Raw genomic sequence first — 18465 nt, forward strand, 5'->3', positions numbered from 1 at the left:
CTCTTCGGTGATTAAAAATACTTCCAAGAACTGAACTGCTGTTTATTGCAAGTGATTAGAAGTGCATTCAGAGTCTAGATGTTGGGAAAGCTGATAGGCATCTCTCTAAACACCAACTCGAGTTTCTCGGTACTTGGTGTTCCACATGCCAAGAGATGTGAGTCAGGCCAGCTGATAACCAGGTGAGAGCCTTTTTCCTCCTTCCAATGCACACATTAGTCACATTTGCCAACAGAAAAGGCGTGGCCCTCGGTATCTGCCACACCCCCACCCTAACCCACCCATGCTTTTGCAGTAACACAGAGAAAAAGTAAAGCAAAGTGAGTAGGTTCTGAGCAGCCTGAATGCAAGCAGCAGACTCTGCTTCTTGTACTGAAAATCCGAGTTCGTCATTTTTATTTTCAAAGGACAGACCCTAAATAACTATGTTCTCTCATCAGCATCTTTTACTAATTTGCCACCAGCTGTACTAGTCCCTTTCTACGGAAGTTTCTTACCGTGCCCACACGACTAGAAATAATGTATCAAAGTTGACTTTACATTCTTTTTGGCAGTTTTCTTTCTTTTAAGATTTTAGGGAGTTGGGGGATTTTATTTATTGTTCAAGACCATAACTTTTGGGGGCGCCTGGGTGCCTCAGAGGGTTAAAGCCTCTGCCTTTGGCTCAGGTCAAGATCCCAGGGTTCTGGGATTGAACCCCGCACCCCCCAGGCTCTCTGCTCAGCCCGGAGCCTGCTTCCTCTCTCTCTGCCTATCTCTCTGCCTACTTGTGATCTCTGTCTGTCATCTAAATAAATAAAATCTTTAAAAAGAAAAATCATGACCTGAGCGGAAGGCAGAGGCTTTAGCCCTCTGAGCCACCCAGGCGCCCCAAGACCCTGACTTTTTATAAGCAATCTTATGATACCAAAAACTATTCACTGAGGCAAGATATAAGAAGACTTGGTATGATAGTATTTTTTTTTTCCTTAAAGTGTGGGCTCCATTGTGTGTTCATCTCCTTGAACATATGGGAAATTGAAGGTTTGGGTGGAATCGGATTTTAACAGAATGTTAGTATGTTTTTGGAAAGTTAATTTTTCCTGAAGAATTTTCAGTGTTAAATTTTTTTTCTGTCTCATCTGCTTGAGAACATGTGACTTTAAAGGATGCTCACTCTATCCAATAAACAGCACCAATTAAAAGAAGAAAGTACAGTCTATTTTACCAAACATGTATAATACAAAGATAATTTAGGGGTCTGCACGTATCAGTAGAACAGATAGAATAATTAAAATGTTGGCTGGCCTGTTTGCATAGGTCAGCCATGAAAATTACCGATGTGTAATTCAGTCAGGTTCCCAAAGGATAACTCTTTATTTTTTCCTTATTCACTTTTCAAGTACAAAATCTATAGAGTTGGCTTCTGGCTACTTAGAAAATTATTTTTTCCTCATTAGAGTTTTAGGCTTGAGTTTGGGGTTTCCTGCCTTACTCTGTATGTATGTGTGTGTAAACAAATGGTGAGACATAATAACCTAGACCTCTCTCTGTAATCTATTATCAATACTATTTCACATCAGAGTTATATTAGAGAAAATTAACTGTATCTGCTCTAATCCAATTTTTTTGTTATTCCTTCATAAATCGTTCATGGAGTAGCTTTGATTTTTATTGCTATTTTTGGAGTTGTGGACTTTGATTACGGTTTTTCCTGATGATAATGTTTATCGTTTGTAACCTATTTGTAAAATTCTAATAAGTTACAAGTAAAATAAAAATCCATAGATTACTGCTGTTAGTATTTCAGTGCATTAACGTTCATTTTTTTTTTTTCCATAAGCATATGATGAAAACTTTGATTTTTGTTGTTCTTTCTGTATGGTTGTAATCATATTGGGCATATAATTCTGTCTTAATTTTTCTCACTTAAATTATGAATATTTTGCATGTTATTGAAATCTTTATAAAAGTTTTTTTTTTTTTTATTACAACTTTGAAACAAGTCTTTTGTCATATTTTGGTGTTTTCCTTAGGATAGATTCTGGCAATTGGACTTTCTCGGTCAAAATCTATAAATATTTGAAGATTTTAAATGTATATTGCCTAATTGTTTTTAATAAAGCTCTTAACACGTGTATAGTCCTAAAACATCTGCAAGTGTTGAGTGATCTTTCACTTGCTTTGATAATTTGTAGCAAAATTGATTTTCCATATCATTGATTACCTAAGGAGGAGTATTATCTTGTGTATTCTACATTTGCATTAGTTCTTAAGTTTCATATTCTTTCCAATGATGTGTTCATAAACTTAAGGCAAAAAGATTGTGGATAATCAACTTTTTTTGGTGACATCATTTTAATAAGTCTTTTTTCCTTTTTTAATATGTGAAAGAATAAACAGGTTTTTTTAATAGTAGCAAACTTACATAAACAGGTTTTGTCATGCATTCTCAATCTGGTTTTAGATTATTCATTAGAATGACTCCTTTTGCTTCTTTTGTCTTGAGTATGTATTTTGGTTATAGATAGAATTGTGTATGTTCATAAAACTTAAACGAGTAGCATGCCCTTTGTGTTTTTCTTACCTGCTTTTTGACTCTTGCCCCTCCCCCATTCTCCTCCAGGATAAATCCTCTTGTCCCTTGAGTCCACCTGTCTGGTCATCTGTCTAAGGAGTTAGCATTCCCTCACCCTCCCAGAATCATCCAGAACAAATAGTCCATGGCTAAAGAAAAACTGATGAGAATTTCTGCGTGAAAGGCAGACGTCCGCCTTAACAATCCCTCTGTGTTGTCTGCAACAAGAAGCCATTGGCTAAGGTGTGATTTCAAAGGCCACATCCCAAAGCTTGCCCAAAGGACCTCTTGTCCTCTTGTTCCGGTCCTAGTGCTTCTAGTGCAGGGATAACACTCCCTGCCCCACCCCCCTTCCCCGCCCCCATGGTATGTGGATTGGTTTGAATCCTTTTCAGAGCTTTCAGAATCCCGTGATTTCCTTCTTCCTTCTTTAAATCTGACTTCCCTTCCAAACACTGTCTCCACACCAGTGATGGTCTTGGATTAAGTACCTTACCAGCAATCAGACCAAGGCTCCTGTTTTCCATTGCTCTCCCTTCCCTCGGGTTGAAAGGAGCAGGGGAATCCCTTGTGGATACAGAATTGGGAGTAGCTTTTCACTTTCTATTCCCCTCAAAAATGGCTTCGGTCTTCTCAACACTATAAATTAAATTAGCACATGTGGCCTTGAAACAGCCCAGGCATGGAAGGCATGATTATCTTTCTGGGAAAATGATCAGGGTTACATTCAAGGATCCCAGTGTTTTCCAGACGGCTCTCAAGGACATGTTGGTGTGTCATGATCTTTCTGGGCAGGAACGGGATTTTAAAGATTGCCTTTTCATTAGTTTACTAGTATAAATTCTGTGTAGTATGCCGTGAAGGTTGTGAAGGTTGGGGTAGCGGCTTTTGTTCAAATGTGTGCAGTAATTAATTGTATAAACCGGAATTGCAGAAACCATATCAAGCAAGGCAGCCGTAACAAAAGAGAAAAGTTGAGTGTCTCAAAGGGACCACATTCTTCCCCCAACCCCTCCACCCAGACTCAGACGTTCATAGGATGTCACAGCAGCTGAGTCAGGACTGAGGGAATACAAAATTACAAACGCAACATAGGTAATGATTTAGTTTCTTGAACCTTCTAATACTGCTCTACATCCCTGGTGATTTTGGATCTTCATTGCCTTCCACAGTTCCTACTCAAAGTAGACCCTGCTCAGTCTGTCAGATGAGTTTACTGAATATGTGTTATTCATCCCATACTTGTCACCTCAGCCTGTGCAGTTAGCTGGCCCCCTTCCAGAGCATCTAAACCCCCTCACTCTGCAAGGTCATTGAGCTCACTGCTCCAGCCATTCTTAGGTTCTTTAGTCATGTGATCATTAATTTGAGCATCTACATGTTTGTGTCTGTGCTCAACAAGATTATAAACTGTTAGAGGATAAAACCTGCTTTGTATTCCTCCGAGGGGCAAGCATATTACCTTGCACATAGTAGAGGCTCAGCAAATACCTCAATGATTAATTCATTCCTTTTTTTTTTTTTCCAAAGAAAATTGATTTGAATGGATAACTCTGAGAGAAGAATCCAGGTGCTCCCCTATATTGAGTAAACTTGGCTCTAGTGGTGAAATATTCTTGGCTTCAGATTATATGCTAAATGAAAATGGGTGATGCATACTTTGTGGAATTATTTTTAGCTTGAACTTTCAAAATTGACTGTAATGAGACATATTATTCTATAGAGCTTCTGCCTCCCCTTTTCCTGCTTATTTAACTTGACCCATTCTTTTAAGACTCAGCCCAGGATTCACTTTTTTTTTTTTTTTAAGGCTTCTCCATCCTTCTAATCACAATCAGCTTCTTTTTTTGCCATGCTAGAGAACAGCTGACTCTCCTCCATCATTTATTTAGTGTTTGCAAATACTGCAGTGTATTATATTCTCATCATGTGTGTGTGTCTGGCTCCCTTCCATAGCTAGATCGCAGCCTCCTTCGAGATCTCAGGACCAAGTTTAATCCTTTTGCATACAACCCGGTAATTAGCATGATGTTTGTCCCTGGATTTAGGAGAAGCGTTGAGAAGGTTGGTTTACATGCTATGTTACCTAAGAACTGTGTGACCTGCATGAGTTACTCTACCTCTCTGAACCTAAGCTTTGTCACTGGTAAAGTCATTATAACTTCTCACAAAATTTCACAAGTGTTAAATAAGATTAAAGATGGGCAAATGTTTTAAAATTGTAAACCAGTATACCAAGGGAAAAAAACATTGCTGTTGTTAACTGTTAACTTTAAATATATATAAATATATATATGTGTGTGTGTGTGTGTGTGTGTGTGTGTATTCCGTATCCCACTCAATGAATATAAGTTCCTGGAGGGAACACTTTGTGTTCTCTGTATCTCCAAACTGGGAATCCTGCCTGGCACCTAATGCTGAATGATTGTCTTGATTTGTTTTGTTTTGGATAACATATTAGTAAGCTGATTGGAAGATTTTGGAGCTTCTGTTTTACATATTTTTAATAAGAAATACTCTCTGACTGAAGAATTTGGGCATGTTGTCATTTCAAGGTTGCTACATTGACCATCCATTAGAAATGATAGCTTATAGACAGTGTCCTAGGTGTGCCTGGAATAAATGTTTAAAATACAGAATAATTTTTATTAACAAGAGCCATGACCACAAGCAATATAAAGATACATTTGAGTGGCTTGTGGTAGGAAGCGAAGGAAAGGATTTGAAAGAAGTTATAATTCTTTGTCAGTAATTTTATACCCTCGTTATATGTTAGAATCACCTGAGTGGCCCTAAAATTCAGATAGTTGGGCTTTACCCCGATTAAATGAGGATTTCTTTTCCGTGTAGAGAATCAGCCCCTTGTTGCCATAGGTGAACAGTGTGAAATGAACAGGTTATTGAAGATTTCTATGTACTATCATTTCATGTCTTGTTAAAAACTAGCTGCTTCTCTGGCAGTATGGATATTGCAAAGGAATCGAAGAGGGGGAGTGGGACAACTGTAAGGGGTCACTGGAGTCTTACTAGAAGCTCAGGGAAGACCTCCTCCATATGGGGTGCAGTGTGCTCACTGTGCAGACTTGTGGTCTCTGCTATTGATGAGTGTTGGGTGAGAAGAGGAAGGTACAAGGTGCTGTGGGGTCTGAGGAGAAGATGGGGTGCTGTGTGCCTTGAAAGAGCAAGGAAGGGCTACTGAGGTTGAATTAGGAACTGCCCAGATAGACAAGCAGGCTAGACAAGACATCAGGTGAGTAATTCTGGCAGTTGGCAAAAGAAGCAACGTTAGCATTTGCTCTACCCTTTGCACACAGTGGCTGTTCCATAAATACTAAATGTGAGTAATGATAATGATGATCTTTAGGACTAAATTTAATTGCTAACTTTGCAGTCCAAAACAAAACTTCAAGAGATAACTGTCACTGAGTAAGAGAATGGACCGGACACTACATTCTTTGCATATGACTTTTCCAAATCTGGAATTTTCTTCTTACAGCTAGCGAAAATTATTTATGCTGGTATGAGAACTCTGTATTTCATTCTGAATTTAAGAATGTCTGGTTTTTCTTTTCTATACAGTATTTCTGTGTCATGAAGATCAGTCTTTTTCTATTCAAATTTTATAATAATTTTACTAATATATAACATTTTCTAGCCTTTTTCTTTTTTTTAAGATTTTATTTATTTATTTGACAGATGGAGAGATCACAAGTAGGCAGAGAGGCAAGGCAGAGAGAGAGGAGGAAGTAGGCTCCCTGCTGAGCAGAGAGCCTGATGTGGGTCGTGATCCCAGGACCCTGAGATCATGACCTGAGCCGAAGGCCTCAGCAGAGGCTTTAACCCACTGAGCCACCCAGGCACCCCTTTCCAGCCTATTTTAGTCTTGACTCCATTTATTCTATGTTTTTCTTTTAGAACCATCATAGTTTTATGAAGGGCACAGAAGCAGGCTCTTATGTTGTAAGACAATTACATTAAAGTTACTCAGTATTGTTTTTCATCTGACACAACTAGTAAATCACTTCCTTTGTAAAGTGTCCATGGTGATGTTTGTCAGGGGGTGGTCATGAGGCCTCCAGTCTCTTTTTCTCCCGTACCTACAAGTAGTCATTATTCAACTGGTATATGTAACCTTATTTTTTGTTTCTCAGTCTGCAGTCCTCTGTCTACCCACCTGCCCGCTGCTACTGAAGGCCGCTCTGCTGTTACCTCCTCTCTTGGACAATGCACATTATTGTCCTTTATGTATACCCCAGGTATGAGAAGACGGCTAAATGAAATAGGTTCTAATACTTTTCCGTTTCTCTCAGAAAAGCATACATAGATAAGTGTAGATGATTTTTTTTTTTGCAAAAAGTATGGAAAGTCATTTTTACAAAGAAAATGGAATATTTTCCTTAGTGACAGACTTCCATTAGACTTTTATTTATTTATTTTTCATGAAAGAAATTCACGCTTTCTGTAATCAGACTCCCTTTGAAGCTGTACCACTCCCCTTTCTATCAATTTTGTTTTCCTTCAGAACATCATTTGGTTGATAAGTTTCCTAGTGTCCTGTTTAGCTGTCAGATTTTGATAAGCTTTCTGGGGTGTTCACGTCACCCCAGTTCAGCGCTGTTTTCCTTATCTGCGGTCTACCAGAAGTAACTTGGGGTTAAGGTTTGGCACTTCCTCCTGGTGTTTTGGCTTTGGCGCTGCAAACATATCACAAAGCAGACATAATATGTATACAAACAGCTAGAGAGTTAGAATCTTGTCAGCGAAAAAACAGGAAAGCCTCTGAAACGCGAAAAGGAGAAAATGGAGCTGAGTGTATTTATGATCACATGCTTGAGTCTATGAGCGAAACCGCACTGGTATTCTGTATTAAAAAATGAGCTAGATTTAGATTCTTTATCATCATTTGCTTTCCAAGACTGACTGTAAAAGTAATTAATAGCTCATGCAATTTGCATGTATTGCGCTCACTTAGCTCATGTGTTTACACGGAAACCTCACCCACGTACACGAAAGGAAAGAGGCCTCAAGTAATGTTCCTACATAAGGGAGATAGCATCGGACCTCTTAGGGTTTATGTATCCTCAGACTCTATGGGGAAAGTCAAGATCTTGGAGTATTTGCTGCTCCCAGGTTTAATTGGTTTTATCTGCTGTTATCACAACAACCTTATCTCCGCAGACAGTTGCATGGATAATATTTGGAGATCAGAATTCAAGCCCAGACACAGAGTGTCATCTAGCAATTAAATGTTATTTGATAGTTCTGTGTGTGGCTCAGGTGCTGGGGAGCTCCTGCTTCTGGCTGGCAGTCTTTATAGCATCATAAAATGGTTCTCAGGGGAAATCCGGCCATGGAAAGCTTTCCGAATAGAAATGGCTAGAAAAGCCAGGGTGAAGTGCCGTTCAGGCTCTCGTGGAGGTTCCAGTCCTTGACTGTTGCCTAATGACTATGCAGTTCGGGTCTGAGAGATGTTGCCTAATGACTATGCAGTTCGGGTCTGAGAGATGTTTAATTATTTCTGTTATTGCGTTTTGGTGAAAGGATAAAGAAGCTGTCTAGCTCCGTGACACAGATGCTGATGTGTATTTTGGGGGAGTCCATTAAGTGGATCAACTTTGCTCTCCACATGCCCAATTTAATCCCTCATATGAGAACTACATAAAACATCTTCTATATAGGAGAATTCTTGATGGATGTTTAACTGCATAGATCTAATTAGATGCAGAGCAAGACTTTCCCCAAATGATTAACTGGCAAGATTAGGTAGACCTTCCTTTGTTTTGTTGGGATTTGGGCTTTCTTCCTGTAAGATTCGTTTTTTATCTCTTAAAATGAGTTTCTGAAAGCAGAAATGGAGGTAAAGCAAGCACTCGACACAGCTAAGGTTTGGAGAGCATTATAGTTATTCTTTTGGGCTTTTCCAAGAGTGGATTACTTCTTTAACTTCCTTTGGCCTGTGTGGAGGAGATAGCGAGAAGTCCAATTCAGGCTTCTCTGTAGGTGATGCACGAAAGGGTCCTGCTCATTATATGTTTTAATTGCTCAGTTGTGCCTAGAATGTAGATTAACTCTCTCACACCTGAGAAAAGATTCCCCCTTCACAGCGAGAGCAGTGAAGATGAGAGACAATAGGATGACAAATGAGATTGCTAAGTGGAGCCCTGATCAATAGAGAGTGCTGTCCATTTGGGTAATGGACATCCCTGTCATCTCAGCTGTTAAAGAATTCAGCAGAGATGAGTCCCCAAAGGTCTGCAAAGTATAAGGCATCCAATACAGGAAACATTACCACCTCCTTTCCCCAACCCCAATAAATAAAAAGGTGCATCTCAGGAGCTCACTCTTTAGCTGCAGTAAGCTGTCGTGCATAGAATTTATTGTACTCTATTTTCAAAAAATCTGTGCACAAAGCAGAAAGACAACCTGGAGACTGGGGGCTGGGGGGTGGGGATGGGGATGGTCTTTGTTTCCTCAGACTTTAAAGGTGGCCTGAACACCTTTGGTAATCTTGGGTGCGGCGAGGAGAAAAGTCTTCCGATTTAAAAATTGTGAGGGTTTTTAAATTGCTCTTTAAAAAATGTTCTAACCACCCCCCCTCCCCCAACCTGGCAGTTTGAAGCCAGCATATTTGGCAACCAGGAAGCTTGACGAATTGCTTTTGTCAGACAGCCATATGGCAGATGGGGTGGAGGTCAGTGTGGTGCCCAGCCTTCCTCACTCCGATGAGCGCCATTCGTCCACACGTCCAATTCTGACAGAGGAGCGTTCATGGTTTTTCCTTTCTAAATAACTTCAATATGGTCGATCCCTACTTCTTAGAAACTCCCAGGCTGCTTCTATCCCCTGTTACATCGTGGAGGCCGGATGGAGGCTATTTCTTCATCTGTCTTGCCACTACTCATTTAACCCAGCTAGTTCCCAAAGGGATGGCCGTCACCATGGCGGCCAGACTTCCTGCTGGAATGTGCATGCGAGGATTTCCGGACGGTTGTGAAGGGGAGTGCCGTTTCACTGGGCAGTCAGGTGTGGGTCATTAATTTTCAGTGCTGTTGTTTAACTATTAATGAGGTCGTGGCCCCAGGGCAGGACTGACTTTACCTATCTGATGTCTCCCCTCTCCCAGCAGGCTGTTCACCTTTAGTCAGAGCTCTCCACGAATAATTGTCCCGGGCAGCGTTCACACGCCATTGCCTCATCTCTTAACCTCAGCTTCTTCCAGATAAGAAATAATTCCTCCTGCCCATCTCCCCAGTCATCTGTCTTCAGTAGGGCCCATAAAACAAAGCCGTTCCCATTTTCCATTAACCTCTATGTCCTGAAACTTCGAGGCATATATGCTTTCTCTTCTTCCTCAGCAAGAGGCCTCTCTTAGCCATCATTTTCAGGAGGCCTTAAATTATGCGGAAAAGGCAGGCCTCACCCTCGTTGACCTAGCCACCTACTTTACCTTTTATTTCTCTCCTATTTACCATTCGAGTTGATAATTTGTAGAACTCAGTAAAGTAATTCACAACTGTCAGCATCTTTATTATTTTGCAGCCAGCAGCAGAAATGGTAACCTGAAGGGATATCTACTAAATCAAGATTTCTGTAGCATAAGCAGTGTAAATGAATTCCTGCACATTACATTATTATTTTTATAATGTCTTTATTAAAAAGGAAAGGAGAGGATGCCCATTTAGAACAAGTACATCACGTCCAAAGGCTAATAGAAGCTTAGGGTTGGGGCAGGGGGTGGGGAAAGCACATTAAATGTCCTCAACTACAGCTCCTGCCCATTTGGAAGTGCTTCCAGGTCCTCAGCAGGTCAGCAGTTGGCCTCCACGTGGCTGTGATCTCATCAGCAGTCACGGAGTAATTCCTATCCCTTCTTTACCCTCCTCTTGTTCTCTAGAGTGGCACAGAAAGAGATCTTCTCTACCTTCGGGCACTGGAGAGGAGGGATCCTTCTTCCTGACATCGTCTCTCTTCCAGCCGAAACCTCTCCAGTTTTGTCAGCCATTCCTCCCCTGCCATGCTTCCTGCAGACCCACCATCCTGTCTGCCCCTTCCGTTTGTCGGTAGAGGGTGTCAAGGGGGCATCCCCAAGGCCTGCAGTAGCAGTGATCTGCCGATAGAAAGTTTAAGGTGCAGGTGTTTCTCCTGATACAGACTCTAGAGGTTAGGGCACGGCCCCGTCTCACGGGGTCACGGTGCGCTTGCAATTAACCATAATCCCTCAGACTAGGCAAAAGGAAATAATACACCTGGACACTTCTTTACCAGGAAGGCCATGCACAGCTCTTGGTCAACAACGACCGGGGCCAGCTGCCTTTTATCAGTATGTCATGGCAGTCCCAGCATGGAACAGTCACACATGGAATTTCTCATCCTTAAAAGTATGAGGTGGATATTGTCGTGGCCCCCTTGATAGGTGTGGGAACCAGACTGAGAGACATTTAGTGACTTACCTGAGGCCATGACGGCTAGGAAATGGCATAAGCGGGATTCAAGCCCACATCTCTCGCTCAGTCTCTCTTGCCTTTCCTTCTGCCTTGGTGTCTGTGTTAAATTGCTTATGTTAATGTGCTTTTAACATAAGTTCCCATATTCCTCACTGTTTGGCATAGGCCATTCAGAACCGCTGCAGGCCAATGGAAAACAGACCGAGAACAAAACATTCCTGTAGTAGAGATCATTTATGCCATACATTATCTGTAGTGGTTATTGAGGCTTTTTACAAAGACTTTGATTCTCTTACCTTCCAGACATATGGTTAAATCAAACCCCCTAATCCACTTGAAATTTGGTGTGACTGTTTGCCATTCAGTTCTGTTTTTAAAAAAGCTGCTGCCCACTAATAGGTCATGATCCACACTTGGAGAAGCCTAAAACATTACCTCTCGCATTCGTCTATCTGTAATAATTTATTGGACATGATAATGTCATCCCTTTAAACCTAAATTTCTGTAGATGATAAAACAAAAATCTTAAGGTTTGTTGGCAGCATTTTTGACCATAATAACATGATTGAGAGGAACGCTAACCACTTAATTTTCAGATGGTTTTTATTGTTGTGTTTAGGAAGACTGTTCCAGCTGTGAGATGGAGAGAGAAAATTAATGAACTATTAATGCAGCCAAGGATAGAAGTTCATGGAGGTTAGCTAGAGGGTTCCTTGTTTTTGAGACCATCTCTTCAGACCTGTATTACACACATAACCCTGTCATAGTTAGAGTGGGGTCCCGCAAGTTACATCCTTCCATTCTTATTAAATTCTGAGTTTCGCCTTTTTTTTTTTTTTAACATGGACTTTTAAGAGCACTTAGGAGATGCTCTGAATAGATTAAATTGATGTTGATTGTGATAAGAATAAAACAAACACAAACAAATGCCCAGAACTGGTTCTTAATCATGAATAAGCTGTAGGTCTCTAGCTTAGTAAAAGCCATTGTTATTTTTTGCTTAATAACTGATGTCCCACAGAATAAGGACCAGAGGTCCTGTTTCTGGCTTAGTTGCAACATTGAGATCTGCAAGTGAAGAAGGGTGTTTTCCTGTGTCATCTCAGTCAGTTGCCACAGTGTGAGGTGAACGGGGTGCATACCCACTGTTCCCATCTCACAGATGACTAAGCCAAAAACTCCCTCTGGCCTTTCTGTAAATTACCAGCTCCCTGTCGATTTAGAGATAAGACACTGTTTCCTGTAGTCCATCTGTACCCACCAGGCTTTGTTTCCTGAAAGCCCTTTTATTTCCTGGTTTCTGAAATAACACCTGTGAAGAATGTTCTGAACACATGTACTTCTGGGGGTGAAAGTTATATTGTCTTTCACATTCCATAGGGGCGGAGAAGGCAGGGAATCCTACTTGGCTACCTGATGGGGCCATTGTCAGTCCTTACCTGACTGACCTTTTTTATACCCTGCTCATTTCTCCACCTTAGTTTTCACATCCGTTCCATGAGGTTATTATGAAAACTCCCTACCAGCCACCGACGGTAGTTGTGCGTCTGGAATAAGATCACATACTGGACAATACCCTGAGAAGGTAAATTAGTTTTATCAATATAATGATACTGAAATTGTTACTAGTTTTCCTCCTCCTGTTCTCTCCCCATGCACACGACACGTGTGCACACACACGTAGAAGAATCTTAAATAATCTTTTTAGAAGAAAATATAGTTTATCTGAACAACTGCAAGAGCATGGGATATTTGGGTTTTCTAGTTCTTAGACAAAATGTAAGGCCATATTTTTAGACCAGAAACTTAGAGGGGAGAAAATAGGCACAGATAATTTTTCTCAGCACAAAAGCTTTTCTCCTAGTTTACCCAGAGGAAGATAAAATGGAAAGCTGGTATTTTCTAGTGAATATAGTTGGCTACTCTGTATCAACAGTGTAACTACATGTGGTACCTATATTCATTATATTAAAAGGACAGCATAGGTAGAGTCTCCTTCTTTTCACTTTAAACCACTTGTCATAACTTGTAGACTTTTCTGATGGCTTGACAGTGTTTTCTTGGCACTCTAAGCTATACTACTATAATTGAAGAAACTAGAATTTCACATTGTACTTACAGTTTATCCTCATATTCCTCTTTTTACCATAACACCTTATTATTTAGGAATTTGCTTTCCTGATCTCCTTGGGATAACTTGCTACTCCACTGATTTAGTTGTTAGAATAAAATAATGTACTTTCACATTCAGAAATAAATCCTGTTCTATTATTCTCTGTGCACTTTTCACTTGGGAAACTATTTAATCAGAGAATCTATTTATAATCCATGACTGACTATAAAAGCACACTTAAAGATGATTTCTAGAAAGGCAGAACTCATGTAGCTTATGCCTTATGGAATACTGCAAAGTAACCCATGCCATAGGGTACACATGTTCACATCCAGCCGTGTCTGGGCTGTTTGCTTTGTCCTGGCAGAGTGAGAAAAAATCCCCGGTGAAGGCCAGCACTTCAGGTAGACCGTTTCCGTGTAAGCCTTAGGTTGGGGTGAATTGATGAAGAGATAACGTGAAGTCAGTCTGGCTGTAGACTCATGGAGCTACCACCAAGATCAGGCTTCTCTTCTGAGGCTTTGAGTCTTCTGGGTGAAATCTACAGTTATTGCAAAAAATCGATGCCTTGCTCTTAAAATCGAGAATCTAGGTTCTAGAATAATTCTGGGATGATACACATTCTTTACCCTCTTAACTTCCTGGATAAACTAAATAATAACTTTCTGTTGTTTTCTGTGATCCTGTATTGATGGTTATAAGCAGTATAGTATCATGTCTTTTGATTGACTTTTCGGGGCAGTTTCTGGTCTTTTTGCTTGTCCGTTATAAACATTTTCTGCAGGGCAATATAAATTTGATTGCTAATGAAACAAAAGCATTGAGAGAAAATTTAGTAATAGGTTTTAGGAAAATCAGAGCACTTAGTATTGCTTCAAATTTAAGCGAGGCAGTCATTGCCTAAAAAGCCCTTGAAACTGAAATATCCACATTACCATGTAAATAGGGGAAAAGGAGATGAAGCGACATCCGTGGAACGTGCCACAGACACCATGTTCATACCCATTGTGTGTCCTCTGCTCTTATAGCCACTGCGTGCCAAGAACCGTGCTTTCTCCCACACATTTCCTCCTTGATCTTCCAATATCATAACTTTCTCAAATTGTGAAGTAACTCTCTTCATTTTTACCTAAGAAACAGAGGCTGAGGGAGGTTAGCTTTTCTGTCTGAGGTCCCGGAGGCAAGAGAAAATCCCTTCAGAGCGTCTCCAAATCCGACCCTCGTGCTCTCCTCCCTCACACCGTGCTCTTCTTCCTCGAAGGTTAATAAATACAATTCAAAGCACCGTTTGTGTAGGACACACACATACATGCCTCGTCAACATTCATGGGATGAATGTAATCAAACACGGGGAGCTTATAAGCTACTACTTCATAGGAATTAATTTACGACAGTTGAACTTTGCCGCGTGACCTGTGAGTACGGAGCAGCTGTTCAGAGAGTTCTGGAAGGTGTCACAAGGCATCAGCACAGGCCAATATAGATGGATATGGGTCCCCCAGAAGTCTCTTCGGCACGCGTGGGTTTTCTGCTGGTTCACTGTGGGGCTGAGAGGATGCCGAGTGAAGTTACCTCTCCTCAGATCGGATTATGAAGGCCAATTCTACCCAACAGACAGAATTCTGCTTTGGCTTTTCGGGAAGCAAATAATTTCCAGGTTCTCCTCTAGCTTCAGTGTATCGTCAGGACTGTGAGAACTGCGTTGTCGTTAAGTTTACATTAATGACGTGAAGAGTGGGTGATGTGTAGGTGATATAGAATGGCCTTTGGTTCTCCCCTACCGTACTTAAGCTGTTGTTGCATTTTTAACATGCTTAGACGCTTGTCTGTTTGGAAGTGCTTTGTTTCTTGGCTGTGACTCACTCAACCTGGGCCGTGGGCCTCTATCTGACCTGGCATAAAAGTGTTTTACCATTATTAATATCCCTTCCCACCTACTGAGTAATTGTTCCTACTGGAACAGCTGATGCCAAGAACGACCTTTAGGTTACAGCCAGTGAATTTTGTGCTCAGGGATTTCGTTCGTCCGGAACATAGGTGGATAGCTTCTAGTTAGAGTCACTCACGGTAATTTTAAGTTAGAGGGTGCCCAACTCAGTGACTTCACCTACACTAAGGTCTGGCATGGGCAGGAAGATGTTAAGCAGTATTATTTTGGTTGATTACCTGCATGAGTTACAAAACTGAAGAACCCAAACCAAGACTGAAACCACCAGCATTAAAAACAGCTCTTAATCACTGTTTGTGCCCCCTTAAAGATATTCAGAAACCAACCTGTTACTGTAAGTTGCTGCACGATTTAATTATTTCTTAATAGAAGAGTGAAAGGAATTGGAAGAAAGGAGATATATCTGCTCTCGTTAATTGCAAGTGGTAATCCACAGCCGGCTTCTGCTACCTGTCATTCTTCCCTGCCGACCAAATGGGAATGCACCCATGCATTGCTCATCTGCATAAGGAGAAGGAAACTCTCTTTGTTGCTGGAAAGGGATTTATTTCAATAAAGAAATGGAGTGAAGGGATGACAGATAAGTGCACTTAAATCTTCTGAGCATTACAGCAAGCTTGTCGAATTTGGGTACTAAATATGATCTCCGTATTCTCTGTTAATGATGGAACCTCTTGGTCACACTGATGTTGTGCCTGGAACCATAATGCTCTGTTTATGCCACCTCATTGCTTCTTAGCAGGCGGGAGGCACGAACTCATTGCTAATTCTTTCGCTTTCCACCTGCCGGCCCCCTTGTGAACCAGAGCTTTTGAGTGATGTAGCCTTTTAGGTATTCGCACAAAGAGCCAGGCACTTTGTGAGCTATTTGCCTTCTGCAAAGCAGTGGGACAGCAAGAGTCTTAAACACATTTTAGATTGGTTTGCACTTAAACAAATGGAAGACACCCAAATAGACAATCTGAGACTATTTCTAAAAAATAAAGGAAGGACGCATTTCCAGTTTTCAGCTGATTGATAACATGGCCATTTCCTAACTCTAGATGTTCATAAGACAGCTGCCCTTCCAGAGGGCCTGGGGTATGTGAACTGTTTTTGAAGCAACAGACGAACAAGCCAATCAATCAACCAATCAATCAATCAGTAAATGAAGGAAGGGGCAATATTTGTGGCTGTGTAAAGATTTCCCATTGTTGATTTAAAAAAGAAATAGCATTGACGGAGCTTAGTAACATTTACTTGGCAAAGTAAGCCATTTTGTCCCTTTTCTTTGTCTTCTGGAATCTGTATGCTTAGAAAATAAATGGTCTTAAATTCCGTGAGTCCTGCAGAGGTGTTGGGAATATCTTGCTAACAAGGCAGGGTCCCTCCCTCCCCTCATGGAGTTTCAGTTTGGATGATGGCTGGAGGGGGAGGGCTACAAACAATCTTTCCATGACTGAACAAACAAGAGAATTGGATATAGGGGTGATAAGAATATGAAATAAAGGAAATAAAACTCAAAGATGTGGTAGAGAATAGGAGGTGGAGGAAAGCTACTAACATGGTTTTGGGTGGTCAGAGGAGACCATGATCCTGAGCTGGTCCTATTTGAATTCAGATCAGAAACATGAGACAGAGCTAAAGGAAGCAGGTTTGTGTGGCTTTGCAGGGGCAGAGTCCTCAGTGACATATGAGTGGATGTTGCAAGGGGTCTTCACATCCCCTTGTAGCACAGAATGTGATGGTGGACCGTGAAGTATGTGCATATGTGTCGTGGAGATAGACGACATACCGTTGCCTTGAAGCAAACACGGATGCTGTTGGGATGAACAAAGTACAATCTCGTATAAAACTGTTAGCGCACTGGGAGTAGTTGTTGTCATTCTGCATTTTTTAGTGCCGGGATCAAAGAAACACAACTGCTTTCATGTCGGGGTTGTCATTCTTGAAAAGATTGGGCACCAGTGGTGGAACGTAGTTGTTGAAGGACGCATTCCACGTGAGGGGGACTGGCTCACCCTTCTATCAGAACAAGAACGCAGAGACCAATATGAGGTCTAATGATAAAATGGCATGCGCTCCTATTTCCCCTTAGATTCAAATCCTATTACACTTAACTGATAATTAATATTCATGGATGAAATAAAAGAGGGTAGAAGCTTAGAAAATAGATAATAAGGGTGTTTGATTCGATAGGATTCTTTGCAATATTGTATATGACTGTATGACCAGGATATGAGTAACTACTTACCCTGAGCTATCCCTGTGAAGAGAATTTTTTTAAAGAGAAACAGCAGAAACATTGTGATCTGTAGTCATTAGTATCAATTCACCGTGCTTTGGGCACACCTGAATGGTACTTAGCAGGCAGAAACATGATCTCACACATTCCCCAAAACTTGCTAATGATAGTCTGAAGGCCCGCTTTTCTTGTACGGTACCTGTTCAGAGGAGAATCTTGTGATGACAGAATTATTCACTTCAATCTGACAAACATTTATTGAGTCTTTGAAAAAACTCAGTAGGAGTTTTCATCTGCCTACCAGGTAAAAGAATAGTTGATTGGACCAGCCCCAACACAGGGACCAAGAGAGATGCTCAGTATTTTGTACCTGACCTCTTGAGAATACTATCATCTCAAATATACTGTGTGTCTAGGCTTTTTTTTTTTTTTTAAATATGTGTTCCGTTTTAAAGTATTTTCATTTCATACCTGAGACAGTGGAGTATTTTGATATTTTGAAGTCACTGGTTCCTTGGGTTCTTTGTTATTAAGAAGGCTTTATTGTATTAGGATCAAAGGCCTTGCCCTTTTCTTGCATGCGTCGATTTGCTGCCTGGATAAAGCTTTTAGTGACGAGCCAGATGTGGTATGCAAACAGACTCCACCAGCAAGTCCGGCAGGAGAAAGCCTGGAGTACAGTACAGGAGAACAGCTTTTGTTAGACCAGAGTGACACAGTGATTTATGAAGTGTCAAACCCTCTTGCCTTTGAAGAATTCCGGCCTTCACATCTGTCTTTCGTGTTTATTTCAGTTGTCCTGGTGACACACTGTCCCCGCAAGCCCCCGAATGGCTCTGTGGACCTTGTGGCCCATGAATGGGGAGTCATTTCCCCCTTTTTAGGACGGGAAACAAAGCAGTGAATGAGAGATCAGGAGAGAATGGGAAAAAGAGTCATGGAGCTTTGTCTCCAGTTCAAAGGGGAAAGGAAGCTTTCCTTCAAGGGGCTTCAGTTTTGGGGGGCGTCTCAGAATGAAAATGCTTAAACAACCCTTTTTTGGGTCAGATTATTTTTTAAGTGAAAATACTCAAAGTCACGTAAGCCAAGTTGAATTCTTTTTAACTCAGGTTGATTTTGGAATACTTGCTTTGTAGCTTATTTAATGGCATTCAGCTGGATGTGTAATTTTATATTTTA

At 41.0% G+C, this 18465-nt stretch overlaps 1 protein-coding gene across 2 annotated transcripts in view; it reads left to right on the top strand.

Moving 5' to 3' along the window:
• EFNA5 (ephrin A5) overlaps positions 1 to 18465 on the top strand; it is a 280352-nt gene that overhangs the window by 125301 nt on the left and 136586 nt on the right. The gene's annotated exons all lie outside the window — the stretch shown is intronic.

Source organism: Neovison vison, chromosome 1 (genome assembly GCF_020171115.1).
Source record: "Neovison vison isolate M4711 chromosome 1, ASM_NN_V1, whole genome shotgun sequence".
Taxonomy (NCBI): Eukaryota; Metazoa; Chordata; class Mammalia; order Carnivora; family Mustelidae; genus Neogale; species Neogale vison.